Raw genomic sequence first — 21352 nt, forward strand, 5'->3', positions numbered from 1 at the left:
TTGAACTATTTACATTCCTACATGGAAAAACAATAATTGTAATGGATGAAACTTTTCTCAGCATGAAAATAGTTGAAGGGAATACAAATATATATATGTATATATGAGGGCATATGGACATATGAATACATATGTGAATGTGTGTATATATTTTTACAGGTATACATAGAAAGAGGGCACAGGACCAATTTAATAAGAACGGATGGTACTTAAAAGGTGAAATTTAGAGGTAAGAGAAGAATATAATGAGATTGGATGGGGAGAGACAAATGGGGTAAATTATCTCATTTAGAAGAGGCAAGGGAAAATGGTTACAATGGAGGGGAATAACAGGAAGGCAAAAAGGCAAAACCTTATTCTCATTGAATTTGGCCCAGGGAGGGAATGACATACACACTAAATAGGGTATCTCACCCTACAAGAGAGTAGGGGGGAAGGGGATGAGTCAGTGGATGATGGAAAGGAAAGTAGGCTAGGGGGAAGGGAAGTTGGAAGCAGCCACTTTTGAAAAAGGGACAGGATCAAAGTAGAGAATAGACAAGTGGGAGGTGGGATAGGAGGGAGGGAACTATAGTCAGTTGTTTACAATATATCTGCTATGGTAATGTTTTGCATAGCTACACATGTCCAACCTATACTGAATTGCTTATCTCCTCACTAAGGGTGGGTGACAAGGGAGGAAGGGAATGAGTCTAGATTTCAAAGTTTTAAAATCAAATGTTTCAATATATATAAATACAATTATTAATACTATTTTATACATAATTGGGAAATAAGATTATACAGGCATTGTGGCACAGAGATCCACCATACTCTACTGGAAAAGTTGAAGGGGCTATGGGAGAAGATATGGGAGAGTGCAGATTGGAGGAGGGGATATCCTGTGGGAACCGCTATTTGGGGGTGGTGGGTAGGGGAAAAATGGGGAAAATTTTGTAAGTCAAAATCCGGCGGAAATGAATGATGTAAACCAGAAGTTAATAAAACATTTGAAAAAAAAATTAAACAATAAATTCACAATAACCTCTTGTGGTGCATATCCTTTTATTTCTGTTCTACAAAACAAACAAAAAAACAGACTCAGAGAATTTGAGTGACTTGCCCAAGGTCACACAGCTGGACAGTATTTAAGGTGGAATTCAAACCAAGGCTTTACTGAATCTAACTTTAGTACTCCATTCATTAAAACACACAAGTGGTACAGGTTCTGGCCATCTTCCCTCATATAGTCTGTGCCTGCCCTTGGATTGCTATTATCCTCAGAAACAAAATAGTTTTTTTTTCCACTTTCTGGGCAGCTCTTGCCCCTTATATCCACCTTTTTTTTTTCTAACTCACCACCAGAAAGGGGGAATAGAGATTGCTTTGGCCCCTGGTGAGAATAATGAAGCAAAAGTCTTACCTAGACATTCATTCCGTTAAATCTTTGCTAATAGCATTCTCTTTGTCTTAAAGAATTATATAACCTTAAGCTTCTCTTATGCTTTTCCCACTTCTAAAACACTTTTTTATTAGACATCAATAAAAAAGCATAATAAATTTGGAAGTGATTTTAAAGTACCCTAAAAATTGGGAGGGTTAGTGCTTATTTTGGTTACTAATGGTTAACTTGACAATATTGGTTGAAGTGGGGAAATTAGCTATACTTTAGAATGAGAATGATGGCCATGTGACTAAACTGATTACTGACTTGGGTGAAAAGAAATAGGCAAAGTAAACATCTAAATTCACATAACAGTCAGAACCAAAAGTTATACTAGAACCAATCTATTGTGTTATAATTAAGGCTTCCTTTTCTCCAGGTTGCATTATGTGCTATGAAAGTTATACTTAAGAGTGTGTTACTTACCTCGACTCTTAGCTTGTCGGGGGCTGTAACGAGAACCTGAGTATCCCTGCTCCTGCTGTCTTAGTCGCTGCTTAACCCGCTAACTACCATGAGTGAGTGTATCTCTGTCCACGTTGGCCAAGCTGGTATCCAGATTGGCAATGCCTGCTGAGAGTTGTACTGCCTGGAGCATGGTATTCAGCCTGATGAGCAGATGCCAAGTGACAAGACCATTGGGGGAGGAGATGATTCCTTCAACACCTTCTTCAGTGAAACAGGAGCTGGCAAACATGTCCCCTGAGCAGTGTTTATAGATCTTGAACCAACTGTCATTGATGAAGTTTGTACTGGAACCTAACACCAAGTCTTCCATCCTGAACAACTGATCACCGGGAAGGAAGATTCTGCCAATAATTATGCCTGTGGGTACTACACTATTGGCAAGGAAATCATTGACTTGGTTCTAGACAGGATTCGGAAGTTGGCTGATCAGTGCACAGGTCTTCAAGGCTTCTTGGTTTTCCACAGCTTTGGTGGTGGGACTGGCTCAGGTTTCACCTGTCTGCTGATGGAATATCTGTCTGTTGATTATGACAAGAAGTCCAAGCTGGAGTTCTCCATTTACCAAGCCCCTCAGGTTTCCACAGCTGTATTTATAGGAGCCCTACAACTCCATTCTGACCATGCACACCACCCTGGAGCACTCTTATTGTGCCTTCATGGTTGACAATGAGGTCATCTATGATATCTGTCACAGAAACCTTGACATTGAACGCCCAACCACACTAATCTGAATCACCTAATTAGCTAAATTGTGTCCTCTATCACTGCCTCTCTCCAATATGATGGTGCCCTGAATGTTGATCTGACAGAATTACAGACCAACCTGGTGCCCTATCCCCATATCCATTTCCCTCTGGCCACATATGCCCCACTCATCTCTGCTGAGAAAGCCTACCATGAGCAACTTTCTGTAGCAGAGATCACCAATGCTTGCTTTGAGCCTGCCAACCAGATGGTGAAATGTGACCCTGGACACAGTAAATACATGGCTTGCTGCCTGTTCTACCATGGTGACGTGGTTCCCAAAGATGTCAATGCTGCTATTGCCACCATTAAGGCAAAGCATAGCATCCAGTTTGTGGATTGGTGCCCAATTGGCTTCAAGGTTGGCATCAATTACCAGCCTCCCACTGTGGTTCCTGGTGGTGACCTGCACAAGGTACAGCAGGCTGTGTGCATTTTGAGCAACACTACAGTTATTGCAGAGGCCTGGGCTCGCTTGGACTACAAATTTGATCTGATGTATGCCAAGCGTGCCTTTGTGCATTGGTATGTGGGGGAGGGCATGGAGGAAGGAGAGTTCTCTGAGGCACGGGAGGATATAGCTGCCTTGGAGAGAGATTATGAGGAGGTTGGTGTGGATTCTGTTGAAGGAGAGAGTGAAGAGGAAGGAGGAGAGTATTAGTTACCCCTTCCATACAGCTCTGCAGCATGTCACATCTAAAACTCATCGGCTTAAACATACTTAGCTTACCTGTTACCTAGGCAAGTGTTGAGAAGGTACAGTGTTGGTATGAAGTCAGCTTTGATAGTACAGCTAGCTATCTGGTTAGTTGTCTACACTATCAAAACTGTGATCATGTCTAAGTTTTCCATGTGTCTCTGTAAAAAAATTTCCATCATGTCTATGAAATTAAAGGCTTTAAGGAAAAATATAAAAAAGAAAAAGAAAGTTATACTTGATATCCTTTTGCTAGCATCCCTCTCTTTCAAATGTGTTCATCTTAAAGATAAGCATATTAACAATATTGAACTATCAAAATATATCAGAGTAAATGAGTTCTCCCACTAGGAGCAAGTTGAAACAGAAAGACAAAGAGAGAAACTAACCCAAAGAAGCAAGCTGGAAATCAGGAATATACCTTACTGACTTCTTCCAAAGGTCTTTTTCCTTCTAGTGTCCTCTCTATGAAGAGAGCCTGGACCAGAATATGCCCTGTGCCAAAGACAAGTCAGAAGAACAAGCATCTCTTCCAAACTTTAAGCAGTTCTACCTCTAACACAGGTTTGGAGGATGAAGTAATCATTCCCTCCACTAATGAGGACAAACCCATGTAAGTGGGTCAGGCTTGAACCTTTAATTACAATAGAATTTTTCTGCCTCTGATCCCCTACAATAGATGTTGGTATGTAGGTTTTAATTATCTTCATTTTGTTCTCTTTCTGGATGTCTTTAATGTATACTGCAAGATGAGATAGACAAATATCCTATAATGTAAAGTTTCTTATTACTTTTGGTTAATTTAGTCAAATCAACAAGCATTTATTAAGCCCTTACTATATGCTAAGTACTGTGCTTAGTGCTGGGGATACAAATAAAGACAAAATGGATACCTATCATCAAAGAGCCCACAATCTAATGGGAGAGACAACATACAATTTGTTACTAAATCTAACTTTAGTACTACATTCATTACAACACACAAGTGGTAGAGGTTCTGGCCAACGGTTATATGCAAAATTATATGCAAATATAAATTATATGCAAATGATGATTTGCAATTATATGCAAAAAATCTCAGAGGGAAGGCACTAACATGGAAGAACAGGGAACACTCATTGTGAAAGTGGGATTGAAGCTGAGACCAGAAAGAAACCAGGGGAACCAGCAGGCAGAGATGATGAGGGAGAGAATTCCAGGTATGGGGCTTCAAAAGACAAAATAAAGGATTTTATATTTGATTCTGGATGTAAAAGAGAATCACTGTAGTTTTTTTTTAAGAGGGAAACAACATAGACAGACCTATATTTTAGAAAGATCAATCTTTCAGCTGAATGGAAGATGGAATGGAGTAGGGAGGGATTTGAAGCAAGGGAGACCAACCAGAATGCTATTGAAACATGATAAAACAAGCTCTATAAACTTATTTCTTTGCTTCTGTGAGGAGAACTTGCAAGGCATCCATTTAGATGCCAGGGTACAAAAATAATAGAAATTAGGATACAATGAATGAATGATAGAATGAAGAATATGAAGTACTATGAAATTGAATGAAGGAAGAATCACTTCCAAATGAAAGACAAGGTAAATTATCAGGGAAGTAGGTAGCATCTGAGCTTGGTCTTAAATAATCTTCAAGGTGTCATTAGGCAGACATTTGATGGAGAATGGAGTACATCCCAGGTACTAGGGGTGCTTTTATGTTGAACACAAGTAATTAATCAATTAATCAATCTGCTGATTGATTTGTAGAAGGAGTACATCCCAATATAAGGGGTATTTTTGTGTGCAATACAGGTGTTGAATATGGAAACTTCCAATACTAGAAAGTTCCCTATAAGTTTAAGAGAAAGAAATAGATTACATCCTAAATATTTTTAGAATTCTCTCTGCTTTCCAATTCTGGAACTGATTAACTTGCACAAAGCAGGCAAGGGAAAACATTCCATTCCAACTCATGATGTGAACATGATCATTCATGGCCTGTTTTCTCGTTTTATTTAGCTTGCTAGAATTCTTTAAACATATATGTCATGAGTACTAGATCCAGATCCCCTAATTTACGGCAATAAAGCAAATTTGGTGCTCAAAATCTAGGGTGTTACTTGATGCACTTTCTGGGGGCATATACTTCATGGCTCCTGACATGAATAAATTTGAGAAACTGAGGAAGATTTCCAGTACATTTTGGAATGGACGACTGCTGAGGTCTCTTATAACTCTAAAATTCTACAATATTCTAAAAATTCAGTAAACTTTATAAACTTTCTGCTCACAAGTGGAAACAGTACTAGATTTAGATTCAGAGGACCTGGGTTTGAATCTTGGATCTGATCTTTTACTACCTATGAAAACTTGATCTCATTCATTCACTTTTTTGGACTTTAGCATCCTTGTATATAAAATGAGGGAGATGGACTATTCATGGGTGGGGAACCTGCAGCCTTAAAGTCACAGGTGGCTTTCTTGTACTCCTTAAGTACAACCTTTTGACTAAATCCAAATTTTGCAGCTCAAATCCTTATTATTTGTTTATTACATATTTTTTATTTATCTATATATTTTTAGATATTTGTTATTTATATTTCTTTTGTTCCCCATCCCTAGACTATATGATATCTAAAGTCTCTTCCTGCTCTAAACCAATGATTTAATGATACTAGATATATAGTTCATTTCAGGCAGGCTCTGAGTTCAAACACAATTTAAAATATTGTTAAGTAGATAAAGTATTTTATCTTTAATAAATATTAGTAGCCATTTCAATGTTTTTGTCAAAAGAGCTTATTTGAAGACATCAGGGGCTTGAATTGCTATTACAGAGTATTTCTAAGAAAACTTCTTTTTATTTCTACCAAATTTGTCCAGGTAAAGGCAAAAAAAATTAATTTTGAAGGTTATATTTAGTATAATTGAATGTATTCATAGCATAACTGCAGATCTCTTGAAGTTGTTATAAACCATGCAATACTGCTTCCTCTGTGACAGTTTGTTGAGCATTTAAATGGAAATCAAAGAGCCTAAGTTATCTATTTCAATTTAGCAAGTTATTCCAAAAACTTCAGAATTTAAAATACAAAGGACAATAGAAACTCAAACTTCCCAAAATGTACATAATAAAATTAAAATCTAACTCTGTAATACATTAGTTTCTAGTATCTTTAGTGTGATGGAATTATAGATACAGTATATAGATATAGGTAGATATATGTGTACATATATGTAAATATACATATACACATAGTATATATAATTATTACATTGTTTTTCAGTAGTATACAACTCTTCATGGCCTCGTTTGGGATTTTCTTGGCAGAGATAGCAGAGTGGTCTGCCATTTCCTTCTCTAGCTCATTTTACGGATGAGGAAACTGAGGCAAACAGGGGTAAGTGGCTTGCCCAGGGTCACAAAGCTAGTCGGTATCTGAGGTCTGATTTTAACTCAAGTTCTACTGACTTCAGGCCAACACTGTATCTATTGAGACATCTATCTACCCATATATACATATCTTGTATATGTGTGTGTATGTATATACAAATATAATTTTACTTTCAAGGAATCAGTGAAATCTTTAATGCTCAAGGTATGATTATTGCTAACCAAGAACATTTAACACTATTATCAATAAGTATAATGCTTCTTCTAAAGCAAATTTAGGGTTGCTTTTAAACAAGGTTATCCAAATAGTATTTAATGATTCAATCCATTTATTTGTTCAAAATTTACTAAGCTCCTACTGGATGCTGACTATTTGTTAAGTGCTATAAGAAGTCTTCACTTGGATCTTCACACATGCTACTTGTCTGACAAGTAGTAGGTGTACTTATCCTTGGACAGATTCTTGATTTCCTTTGGTAAGGATATTCCCTCCCTGTATTACTCATCTTAATTCTTTTCCTATAACTCCTTTGTAATTGGTTTCCACATTTTCCTCCATATTTTCTTTTGAAAATTCAATTAATGAAACAGGTCTTCCTCTGATTGTTTTAATGATAAAAATAAAGGTAGGAACTGGACTTGTGCTTTTACTGGCATGCAGAATTCCCTGATGAAGAAAACTCTCTCTACTATTAATAATAGCACCTAACTCTCAGCATTATTTTAAGAATCATATGAGAAAATATTTATAAAAACATAAATGTGATATATAAATGCTAGTTATCATGATTATCATTATCATCATCATAATTAATACAGATTGTCTCCTCCTCTGCAAATTATAATCATAAAGAGTTGACTAGAACACTCAGGAATTAAGTGACTTGCCATAAGTCAATTAGTCCTATGTGTCAGAAGTGAGACTTGAACCCAGGTTTTCACTGCTCCAAAGTCAGATCTCCATCTAATTTGTCATGCTGGCATTTGTGATATGTGGCAGCCATATTTATATCATCCTTTGAGGTTTGAAAAGCACTTTTCAAACTAATAAAAAATCTTTGAGATAGCTACTTTTATTAGCCCCATTTTAGAAATAAAGGATATTGAGACTCAAAAAGACTCAAAATATCACAGTTTTTAAGTATCTAAGTCAGATCTTCCCGACTTCAAGTCTAACACTCTATCCATTATAACCAAACTGTTTCTAAATGTAGCCCTCAATCTATATATTTATTATCTTGCATTTTCTCTGTAGAACAAGCCCACCTTTTTCTTTGGTCTTCTATGTTATTGACAATGTTTTCTTTGTGAATGGATGAGTGGATGGATGGATGGATGGATGGATGGATGAAAAGCATTTATAAAAGAGATGGTTATGTCATATGCACTAAGTTCAGCAAGTAAGCAAGATAATTCCTTGCTCTCAAGGAGTTACATTCTAAAGGTAGGGGGTGACAAAGGAATTCATAGTTGAAAAGGTAGTGGTAGAAAGCAACAGTTTGGTCAGACAATAGTGCAGCAACTTGAAGAAAGATAAGTGAAAGCTCGTTTCTTGGACCCTAGAATCTCAAGAAAAGATTCTACATTCCTGTGAGAGAAGGAAGCTTACCAGAGCACAGGCAACATGGCTTGGACATGACTACTAAATAAGGAGAGAGTTCACCTATCAGGACCTAGAGTCCTAGGGACTTATGGAATGAAAAAAATTGTTAGTATTTTCCTGTACTTTTTATTTTCAAGGATTGTCTGAACCTTTGAGTTCCTTGGTATAAAAATTCCAGTTCTAGTATAGGAAACTTCCTTTTCCAATTAAGAACATCTCATTCTGTTATACTATATATATATATATATATATATATATATATATATATATATATTTTAATTAGCTGCCTTAGAACTCTAAAAGGATAAATAGCTTGCTCAGGGTCACATAGCTGGAATGTATCAGAAATGGGACTTGAACCCTCTTCTCCCTGACTCCAAGGCCAACTCCTCTATCCACTATGTCTCGGTGTTATGCTGTTAAGTCAGATTCAATGGCTTTATTTCTGAGCCATTTTCCATTTTCAGAAAGAACAGTTTCTCAAAGTAAGTAAGGTTAGTTGTTATCATTTCATACAGAATCTAAATGTCATTAATTCTTTCTTTTATTTATGGATATATTGTAACTTTTGTCCCGACAAATTGGGGCTGCCATTTTTTTCCGCCATGGGTACCCTAAGCATGATGTCAGCATCCAGTCATCTCCTACCTACTAGGATATTGTCAATTTCATTGTAAATGATGTTGTTCTGTGTTTACCATATCCTTTGACTTTTTATAGAGAAGTCTAAGATTTCTGAGTACTCTACCAGTCTTTTTCCTCTTTCATTTCTGAATGTTGGTAAGTTCCAATATGGTCTTTTCCATCTTCCTCTGAATCTTCCCACTGCATAAGATATCTTCACTCTGCCATCTTCCCACTGAATAAGCCAAATCAGAGAATATGTTAACATAGTTATAAAATTCTTTATATTTCTCTACTCCAACAATTGTTGCAGATGTTGATATACAAGTTTCAATGACCTTCATCATGTTCCTTTTTTTACATTTGTTGTGAACTCTGAAAATTAAGATGCAATTTTGAATATGTTATTAAACCAGTTATGTCCCAAAAATCCTTTATTTGCCTCTCCAGAAAGAACTGGGAGTTCTTTTTTCCATTAAATCTCAGCTTCTTTCTGCCTTGTTCTTGCTGCTGTTATCGTTGTTGATCTTAGTAATTGTTGAAGGCCATTGTGGCTCCATCTATTTGTTCACATTTATGTTGAATTGTACGTACTCATCTTAGCAGGTAACAAAAAAAATTTTTGATGTTTGTTTTTATCCAAGTTTGTTTTACAGCAAGGGTATAGTTTATTTTTAATGAAATGAATGCATAAAAGTTCTCTGCTACCACATTATCATGGTGTGAAGGTGACCTTAACTTTCAGGAAAATTACTGATTTTTACATCAGTAATATACAAACCCTGGCAGATCTACTTAAGTTAGAATGGCTTCAAGTATAAGGTCAGTACTGAACTAATGTGGCCTACCGTAGAATATCATTCACAAATACCTAGCTGGTCCTTTTCTATACTTCCATGAAGAATAATCTCAATACACACAGAAATTATCATAATGATATTGTAGAGTAATGAAGGTAAGCATTAGGATCAGAAAATTTTTCTTAGTTTCCTTTTTTTTCTATAATGGTAACATATGATTCATTCCAGGTTGGTGTTTTCTCCTCTTTCTGATGCCTTTAGAATTCATCTATTAATGCCCTAAAAATTATGTTGCTTCCAATGAATGCTTTCTCTACATATTTGGTCCATTCCAATTCCTCTTCTCATTTAAAAAATATCAGTATCATTTCCACTTTCTTATGCAGCATATCAGGAACTGCTATTATAAGAGTCCAGCTATGGTCATTCCATTTTCATTAATGGAGAAATAGGATGGCCTGGGTTCAAGTCCCATTCTGATGCCTTGTAATGCCAAGCAAAGGCAACTTCCCAAGGTTCAAATACCAGCCCAGTTGCTCTCCATTTTATTCAGTGACAAATTAAGAATAGAGAAAATCAAAATATAGCATAATTCAAAATACAGCATTCACCAAATGTAATTCAATAAGTACTACTCCACCCCTGGACATTACATTCATTTAATCAATCACAAAGTCCCTCTTCTAAATACTTCTCCATCCCTAGGCAGTACATTAATTTAGTCAATCACAAAGTCCTTCTTCTCAAATGGAGATTAGTTTCCAATCATAAGTAAAGTACATTCATTTGTTCAATCACAGAGGACAAAAAAAATCAAAAGTTTCCCACCCTTGGATTACAACTGAATAGGCCACCTACCCCAGAGTTACAACAAGCTTAAGCACAGCATTTAATACCCAAAAAGAGGTCTTTTCTTCATCTTGACATGAGGCAAGTTCTCAGCAATCTGTTCCTGGGGAGACAAAGCTTAGCAAGGCCACAAGATACATTGCCAGTGTGCTGATTAATTCATTCTCTGTCTGCAGAACAGTCATAGGACCCCTGAAAACATTAGCAAAACCCTCTTCCAGGATTTCTGTAAACATACAACAAGAAAATCCTTCTTCAGGGTTTCTGAACCAACATCAAGGTTCCAGAACCTCTGCAACAATAGCATTGGCCTTCACCAGTGGGTGCAATTCACTCTCTGTCTGCAGAACAGTCTCAAGAGCTCTGGACCAACAGCAAGGTTCCAGGACCTCTGCAACAACAGGATTGTCCTTCCCCAGTGGAAGAATCTGGCAAAACAACGTCAAAATGGACAAAGTACCAGAATAATAGCCATGTCTCCTCAGTCCTTGGCAGCTCTGTGTGGCAGCTCTAAAAAGTCCTGGGCAGTTCAAACTGGCCCTCAGCAATCCACTCCATTTCTGCCTCCACTATGCTGCTTTCAAAAAATTCTTCTGCCTCTCTCTCTGCTTGTGTGTCTCTAAAATTCACGTCACCAGCTCCTCCCAGTTCAGCTGTCTCTTTTCACCTCAACAAGTCCATCCCACAAGTGGGATTCATGAGCTCTGGGTTTTAATACAATCAATCTAAAACCAAGCCAATACAGGGGGATCTTTAAATTCCATCACTGTTACATGCCTACTGGCTATTACCTTGGACTAATCATTTAACTTCTCAGTGATCTAGGCAATTCTTTAAGACTATGAGTTGAAGAAAAGTTGCAAACTACATTGTTAGAGGTAATGTCCTCATCTTAAATTTCTTGGTACCAAGGAAACCAATCAATAAGTCAATCAAATCAAGCAAGAAACATTTAAGCATTTACTATACCCAGGCATCACAGGTCCAGTCCTTGTCTCTATCCCCCTAATGCTAGGTGGCACAGTGAATAGAGCCCTGGCCCTAGATTCAGGAGAACCTGAATTCAAATCCAGACTCAGAAACTTGACACTTAACTATCTATGTGACCTCGAGTAAGTCACTTAATCCCAATTGCCTTGACTCCCCCCTTCCAAAAAAGAAAAAGAAAAGTCAGTGATAAAACTCTTTAAGTAGTTGGTGAATTTTTTTAAAAAGAAGAAATGGTGATGGTATCTTTCAATACCTTTTCTTTTCCTATTTTGTAGCATCAATAGTTTGTTTAAATCTTGAATTAAAGTTACCTCAATTTCATGCCACACTTCAGTTTTATACTTTTTATGATTTTTCATTGATTTGTACAAATAATTCAAGAATCAGTTTTTCTACCTGTTAAAATATAATGTGTCATTTTTTGTTATGCTATTTAGTTTTCACCATGTGTAGTACTGCCTAATTCTTTATTAATGTAAGGCTCTTTCCTGGGGCCACTTCTCTTTCCAACAAGATATTTCATGTTGTATTCTATTTTTTTCCATTCTTTTGGTTCTGTTTTATAATTTCTTGATTTCTCGTAAAGTCATTAGCTTCCATTTTCTCCAATCTAATTTTTTTTTGCATTTTGGAGGGCAATTGGGGTTAAGTAACTTGCCCAAGGTCACACGGCTAGTTGTGTGTGTGTGTGTGTGTGTGTGTGTGTGTGTGTGTGTTAAGTATCTGAGGCCAGATCCAAACTCAGGTCCTCCTGACTCCAGGACCGGCACTCTACTCACTGAGCCACCTAGCTTCTCCCTCCAATCTAATTTTTAAGGAATTATTTTCTTCAATGAGCTTTTGGACCTCTTTTTCCATTTGGCCAACTCTGATTTTTAATTATTTTTAATTAAAATTTAATAAATTTTAAAATTTATTAATTTCTAACTCTAATTGGCTTTTAGACCTCTTGACATTTGGGTGAGTCTATTTTTTAAGATGATATTTTATTCAGTATTTGGGAGGGGGGTCTCCTTAACAAGCTGTTGGCTCATTTTTCATGATTTTCTTGCATCATTCACATTTCTCTTCCCAATTTTTCCTCTACTTCTCTTACTTGATTTTCAAAATCTTTTTTGAGCTTTCCCATGGCCCGTGACCAATCCATATTTGTCTTGGAGGCTTTTGATGCAGGAACTTTGACTTTGTTGTCTTACTCTGGCTGTATGTTCTGATCTTCTTTGTCACAAGAGTAAGATTCTGTAGTCTGAGTTTTTTTATAGTGTTTGCTCATCTTCACAGCCAAATATTGACTTTCATACTCTTTGTCTCAAGGTAGGACTCTGCTTCTTTTGGGGATGGGGGTGTGGTTGGTATTCTGTTCCAGGCTTCAGGGGTTTTGTATTAGTCACTTGATCCCCCATCATTTGTGAGCTCAGAGCTCCAGAAGCAGCCACTGCTGCTCCTGCTGCCACCCATCTCTGCTGGCCCAGTGCTGGGACTGAACCCCAGCTGGACCATGATCCACTTTCACCCAGGTCCCACAGAGTTTTCTCTTCCTGACTGACCTTCTATGCTGTCTTTGGTGTTTCTGGGTTGAGAAGTCTGTAAACTGCCACAGCTGCCAATGATTCAGTACACTGCAGCCTGCTCCAGCCCTGTCTATGCCAGCGAGACTGATGCCAGGCTAAGCTCTGCTCCCAGCCTGGTGTAATAGACCCTTCCTATCAAGCTTCCAGGCTATCTTTGGATAGATGAGTTTCACCCTGCCATTTTGTGGTTTCTGTAGCTCTAGAATTTTTAGAGTCATTTTTACAGGTATTTGAAGGAACCAAGTCCCTGCTCTTACTTCCCCATCTTGGCTCTGCCCCCTGCCACTTCTCTTTCCCTATATACTCTTTCCCTGATCTCATCAAATCCCATGTGTTCTGTCATCTGTAAGCAAAATGGCTTTATAATCTTTGTAGCCATTCATCATATTTCTCCTGAACCCCAATTCCACATCCCCAGTTACCTACTATGGATTTCTACCTAGATCCCTGTTCTTTAGAAATTTGAAACTCAACATTTTCAAAATGGATCCACCCCTCCTCTTAACTTCCCCATTTCTATTGAAGGCACTGCCTTTGTTCTAATCTCCCAAGAAACTGGAAAAAATGAACTCTTTATTCTGCCTCACTATTCACATGCAAGCAGTTGTCAAATTTTGTCTGTTTCATCTCCCTAATATCTCTTGTATCTACCACCTTCTTTCCATTAACATTGTCACTGACAAGGACAAGCCATCAACATCTATCTGCTGAAATACAGAAGTTGCTTTGTATTTGATCTTCCTCCCTTCAGTTTCTTCTCTTTCCATTTGTTCTTCCACCTCTCCACTACTAATCCCCTTTCTTCCTAAATCCAAACTAAGATACCACCTTCCACAGGAAGTCTTCCCAATCTCTCTTAATTCTAGTGCTTTCTCTCTTTTAATTATTTCTTATTTATACTGTATATAGCTTGCTTTGTACAAATTTGTTTGCATAACATATCTCCCATTAGGTTGTGAGCTACCTGAAAACAGGGATTATCTTTTTTTGCCTCTTTTTATATACCTAACACTTCACACAATGCCTGACACATATTGGGCACTTAATAAATGCTGATTGATTGATTAAGTCAACTACCAAATGAAAATTCCTAAAACTCAAGTCTGTCTATGTCACACCCTCCATTTCAAGTAGCTTTAGTAACTGCCTATTGCCTCTAGAGCAAAATACTAAGGTCTATGTATGAAATGTATAGCCTCTAGCAATCTAACTCCAGCCTATCTTTCCAGACTCAGGAGTACTCTCTTTTAAGTAATTTCTTGCCAAATTGACCTATTCCTTGTTCCTTGTATGAGATGTTTAATCTCCTATCATTGTGTCTCTGTACATGCTTTCCTCTTACCTACAATGCTGTTCTTTATCCCCTTGGCCTCTTGAAAATCCTGGTGCCTTACTTCAAGTGCTACTGCTTAGAGACATTTCCTTGCAGTGACTAACACTCTACTCTGCCCAGCTGCCTTGTATTTATTTTTGCAGGTTCTTTATATTTCTTTACCTATTTATATGTTATATTCCTCTTCTGCAGGCAATATCTGGGATTTATTTGCTAGGCATTTTTTTCTCCTTTTTTGGTCTTTGTAGTTATAGTATATAGCATAAGGCCATGAACATAGTAGGTGCTTAAAAAATTCTTGATGAATTTAACTGAATTGAAAGGATTCATAATATGTAATTACAAACTTTCAATATAGTTAATCAGTCTTCAGCCTCTTTCATTTCTTGCTCATAAATTGTATTTTTCAACACACTTATCATTGTCTTATTTTATGCTTATTGAGTACTACAATGCATGTTGACTTAATTTGGAGACTCTCACCCAATATTTCTATGAATTTCCATAATTATAATTCCTCTTCCCCCTACAACAGATACTGGCACATAAACTGCTATTATCTTCCTGGTTGTACTTGTGCAAATGCTTGTCATTCATAATGTAAGCTAAAATGATCAAGTATCTCACAAAATGATATTTCTTATTTCCTTTAGATAAACAATAAAAGCTGTTCTACTAATTCCTTTTTTCATCTTCAAGAAGAACTAGTGAGTTATCCTTCCATTTGGTTACAACTTTCTTTCATTTTAAGGTGTCATTGAGAACAGAGGTTTATAACCTTCTTTGTATTAAAGATTGCTTTGGCAGTCAGGCTGGTGAAGCTCGTGGATCCCTTCTCAGAATGTTTTTAAATTCATGAAGGAAAATACACAGGATTATAAAGAATACCAATTACATTTAAATACAGTTATCAAAACAGTTTTAAAAAGACTTTTTATACCCCAGGTCAAGAACCCTTGTTTTAGAATAAAAACTGTTGCATTTGATATGACTCAATTCATCCAGAAGTATCTCCACTCTTTGATCAGAAGAGAATGATTTCACACTTAAAGTTCAAATCTCCAAGTTAATTTTTTGTAGGCCTACTAAAAACCACATCAGTCTTAATGTTCAGTCTCTTTCATCATCACTGCTACTGTTACTATGGATTAGGATGGGCTCTACCCAGGACTGACAACCATTTCATATTTTTAATTTGTTTCCTGGATCTGTGAGTCCAAAGAACTACAAAGTAACTGGGCTGTCCTCTATGTTCTTAGCTATTAACTAGTTTGACTGTCCAAAGATGATACTAAATGCCTTTACAATGTAGCAGAATCTTGCCACAGTTTAGTCCTCTCTGGCATGGCCATCAAGAACCCAAGATCAGTTCCACGGCATTCTGAAAGCATCAGAGAAGGAAATTATAGAGGCATTTATAGCTAGCTATCAGTACAGTATTCTCTGACTCTGGCTTTTTCCCTTCCGTCTCTACCCCCCTTTCCTCTTTTCCTCCCTTCCCTTCCCCTCCTTTTCTCCTGTCTATCTTTCTCCCTCTCCCAACTCTAAACAAGGTTAAACTTAGCTGTCCATCCCATCCCTGTTTTCTTGCACTATAATTCATGTGCAGCTAATATTTCTTTCTGCTGTTGGGAGCACATTCTATTGACAGAATACAGCCTTCCTGAAGGTTTATTTCATTTGAATTTTAGCTATCAGCTGTGAAAAAATAAAAAGCATATAATGAATTAATAGGTGTGTTTAACTTTGTCTTGATTTTGTTTTCCTCCCCTGAAATCACTGGTGTTTATTTCAGTTTGAGCTCATAAAAAAGGGTGCTCCATTTTGTTGATTGTATCAGGAAATGGCGATGGTGCACAGTTAAACCAGCCCTCATACCAAAATGCTTTATATTCACATTTTCTTTTTAAAGACACATATAATGGCTCTAATTCAAAGATCTCATTCCTTCTTATACAGTGATCAAAAAGTAATTTAAGTACAGTAAACTTCTATGTTGTTGTTTGAGGAGGGGAATATTCTGAAGACAATGAAGCATATAGACATGAACATCAAAAAATCAATGTGCTGTGGAATCTTAAATTCATTCTTCCTCTCCATGTTGTCTCTTAGTCCCTGATTGTTTCTGTAGTGTTTTTGTCCTTCCTGCTTGCATAGGCCAATTCCAAATAAAGAGTCCCAAAGACCAACAAAAGTTCAACTAATATTATTTTTAGGGATAACAATGGAAGACTTAAAATGCATTTCTCTATATGCTGAGCATTAACATTCTCTTAGCATTGAAAACAATATCCTTATTAGTGAAAGATTCTGTAAAGTGACCCATACTTTCCAATTTTTAAAAAAATTTAACCATCACTAAAATTACGAGTGCCTTGTCTATCTAACTGATTCATCTCTTCCTGTGAACCTACTTGGACATAGCCCTGATCTGTTTGGAAAACTGTCCTAGGGGCAGCTAGGTGGAGCAGTGAATAGAGCACCGGCCCAGGAGTCAGGAGTACCTAACTTCAAATCGGGCCTCAGACACTTGACACAATTACTAGCCATGTGACTTTGGGCAAGTCACTTAATTCCACTTGCCCTCCAAAAAGCGAAAAAACAAAACAAAATAAAAAAATCTATCCTAATCCAACAGGATCTGGAACTTTTTTCTGTCATCCAGCATTTAGTTATGCCTCTTAGCTTTATGTCATCTGGAAATTTAACAGCTCCTTTGCAAATTCTTTCTGAAGACCATTAAAAAAAAATCTTATAAAGCATTTTTCCTGGTCTCTTAGTGTATTTATGAGGATATAAATGAGGCTAAGTTCATTCATGTGAAACATGATACTGGGGTCAACACTGCTGGTCTGATTTCTAAAGTATCTGTTAACTTCATTCTATTCCAAGGTCACAGATTGAATGCTTCACCAGAACCAGCCATCTCACAAACACACATTGTTTGGTTTCCCAGGGCACTAGGTGAGAGAGTATGTATGGATCAGTGCACATTGATTATGAGGGAACAAACAACTCAAAAAACATGGGCTATGTATCAGAATTAACTTTCTATTTTAAGGAAAACCTATTGAATACATCCTACCTATTCTTCAAGGTCCAATTTAAACTCTGCTGCTTCCATAAAACCTTACTAACCACTAAAGCTCACAGTGATTTGTTTAACCTCTAAACTCCTACAAAATTTATTTACTTTACCAACAATCCATTGCTTATTATCTATTGTTATATTTTTATTCATAGGTATTTTATATTTACGTGTTGTAAATTGGTTAAAATAGTTTCTTATTATGGTGTTTTGTACATTGTCAGTGGTTAATAAATGATTATCAAATGACTGAACAAATACTTGTGCTATTTTTATTTAACCTGGCTATGTCATTCCTCTGCTCAGTGAATTTCAGAAATGTCCTACTGTATCTAGGGCATAACAACAAACTCTTCAGCTTGGCATTTAAAACCGTGCACAATATGGAACCAATGCACTTAATGAATGCTGTAATTGACTTGACTATAATGCCTTGTTGTTAGTGTTCTTCCTCCTATCAAATGGTCATGTATACACTTACGTGCCTAAATATTGCACTTCCCAATACATAAGATTTTTGGGAACAGGGATTGCTTTTTCATTACGTCTTTCTTTTCATAGCAAACATTGCACATAGCAGCTGTTTTGTTGTTGCTGCTGTTATTGTTGAGTGATTTCAGTCATGTCTGACTCTTTGTGACCCCATTTGGGGTTTTCTTAGCAAAAGATACCAGAGTAATTAGTCATTTCCTTCTCCAGTTGATTTTATAGATAAGGAACTTACGTAAACAGGGTTAATTGACTTGTCCACAGTCACACAGCTACTGAGTGTCTGAGGATGGACTTAAACTGAGAAAGATGAATCTTATTAACTCTAGACCTAGTATTCTATCCACTGTGCCACCTACCTGCCCCAGCAGCTACTTAACAAACATCTATTGTACTGAATTAGAAATAACCAAATTCATTGGAACAATAACTGGGAATGATTATGTTTGAAGAATCACTTACACAATGACTACACTAATGTATATGAAAACAACCCTGAAAGACTCCAGTGCTCTGATCAATACAGTCACCAATTAGACCCTGAAAGAATGAAGATGAATCATGCTTCTCCCCTCCTAGCACAGGGATAGATGAGAGGTGTAAAAAGAGACATCCATTTCATAGATATAACCATTTTGATGATTTGTTTTGCTTGACCATATTTTTATGTTACAAGGCAAGGTTTGGGGAAAGAAATGGTGGGAGTTAGGTGGAAAGGATTTGATAGGTAAAAAGACTAATATAAAAATAGCTTCAATGAATTTTTTTAATGCAAAAGAGAACAGAAAGAAGTTCAAAAGGGGACAGAGACAAGAAGGGAATTTTTGTTATCATGTTAAATTTCATATACATGTAGCTATATAATATAAATTCATGGCTTTGTATGTGTTCTCTTATCTATATTTTGTTTATCAAAATCTTATGTTTTTAGGCTCATAATAAAAAATAAAAATAATATAAAACATTCCTAGTACATGTATGCCAATTTCCTTTTTATAAAAAATAAAACTCAAACTATTTATTGAATAAATTTTAGGGTATATTGATTTAAATCATTTAAAATATATTCCATTTACAAAAATTCAATTTATACATTCCATCGATAAAACACATGTATTGTACAATGCAAGGGATATCTGCACTGTAATGACTTATCAAGCAACATATTTCACTGTTTCCACTCCCATTGATACAAGCTATGGCCTATATCTGATGACATTTATTGGTCACATCAGTCATTGCAAGTGAGATCTCCCTCCATATACATGGCCCATCAAAAACCATCCCAGTGTTTACCAGAGAGTTTATGATGCATGTCCCTGAAATGGTAGGGGAGTAAGACAGTCTCCATTGCAAAGTTGAGCACTATTTTCAAACCAAAGTGCTTAAGCTCAGAGTTGTGCCATGAAATACCAAGAAATCTCTCCAGGTCAGTAAAATATTTATGTAATTCTAGGGGCATGGAAGTTAAGCCAAGAATATAAATATCTCTATTCATTTTCCATGTACTGCTTCCACTTAGAGGTTCAATAGCCTAAAGTGGGCTTGCATTTTTTTCCCAAAAACTTACATTATATCACCTGATACCACACAACATGTAAATAAGTGACTGATGAAAGAAATATCTTGTCTTGGTGTCTCTATGTATGTTTCACATTGGATTGCTGTATAACATTGACGGAAAAGAAGGCTGCTTTTGTGTAAATGTATATTGAGTGTATCAATCACTTTTTATTTTCTCAAAATAAAATGCATACCCTCATTTTGCTCTTGAATACCTGACATTTCTTCATCTGTGATTTTTTTTTCCCTGAAGTCCCTTGCAGATAGAGGCAGCTATTATGTTCTGTGCATGGACTAGCTGTCCCGATCCATCTCCTTTGCTTTCTTTGTTATTTACAATTCATTGAAAAAAATCTAAATAAGGCTACATATATTGATCAGCATTCATCTTTAGGCTGAAAAATCAGTCATGGTGGTTGACATGGGAACTTACCCTAATTTGGGATACATCAACAATTTTGTGTGACATGTGATGATGTACCAGAGGGAGAATGAAACAAGGCCCAATTTGACCTGTTCATATGCAAAGCACTGAATAATATAGAAACTACTTAATCATACTGAGTCTCACCAGTCCCCATAGTAAAAAGCCTAGGACTAGACAAGCCATTTTATGAATTATAAAAGATAATTTTAAGCCTATATTTAACTGTAATAATATGTATAAAGTGTACTAAACAGTATAGAATTGGTGTATAAGCCAGTGTCTCCATCATTCTATTTTCTTTCATCATACTACAGTAGACTTCTAACTGGATTCCCTACCTCTGATTTACAGCATGAGTAATAGAAAAAAACAATAGATTTGAAGTGAAAGGACTTGGATTCAGATCCCAGCTCTCTTTCTTCACTATATCTATGTAACCTTGGGAAAGTACCTAACTTTCCTAAGCTTTGATTGCCTCCTGTGTAAAATCAATCAATCAGAAAATATTTATTAAGCACTTACTCTAAGGGCTGTTTCAACTCTAAATCCTGAACTTCTCTGGGAGGTGGAGGACAGAGGGATATGTTGAGAAATGTAGTTGCATATCAAAACAAAAGGTATCAATATTTAAAACAAAAAATCTATGATGTTGTGATACCTCCCCATTCAAATCTATCCTACACTCCACCATCAAAGTAATCTTCTGAGTGAACAAATCTAATCGTGTCATTTCCCACTTAATGGCTAGCTTTTGATTATTGGAACAAAAGAGCTTAATTTCATTAACATTGTTTTTCAAGCACAGCCACAATCTGGCTGCAACCTACCTTGATAGCCTTACATGACACTGTTCCCTATCACTTATTCTATCATCCAACTAAATTAAACTTCTCCCTGTGCCCCAAGGTCACTCTGAACTTTGTTTTTGCTAATGCTTACTAGTTTACTCTCTGTCTCCTTTGCTGGTTTATCATCCATATCATGACCTCTAAATATGAATATTCCCCAGGGTTCTTTTTGGGGCCCTCCTCTCTCCTTTCTCTGTATTCTCAGTGTCCTTCTCGGGTCTCATGCATTTAATTAGATGACTCAGATCTATATATCTAGCCCTAGTCTCTCTTGAGCTTCATGACCTCTTGCCTAGATTATAACCACAGTGTCTTAATTAGTCTCCTTGCTTCAAATCTCTCCATCCTATATACTGCTGCCAAAATGGTTTTTCTTAATCTCAGAATTAACCATTCCACTCCAGTACTCAATCAAGACCAGTGGTTTCCTATGCCTCTAGGATAAACTTTTCTGTC

The 21352-nt window shown here is 36.6% G+C and overlaps 1 pseudogene; it reads left to right on the plus strand.

Moving 5' to 3' along the window:
- The first annotated feature begins 1482 nt into the window (after positions 1-1482).
- Positions 1483-3557, plus strand: LOC138162197 (tubulin alpha-1B chain pseudogene; annotated as a pseudogene).
- The last annotated feature ends 17795 nt before the right edge of the window (positions 3558-21352 follow it).

The sequence above is a fragment of the Petaurus breviceps genome, unplaced genomic scaffold (assembly GCF_028583685.1).
Source record: "Petaurus breviceps papuanus isolate PSGF00001 unplaced genomic scaffold, PetGlider_PUasm1.0 186, whole genome shotgun sequence".
Classification (NCBI taxonomy): Eukaryota; Metazoa; Chordata; class Mammalia; order Diprotodontia; family Petauridae; genus Petaurus; species Petaurus breviceps.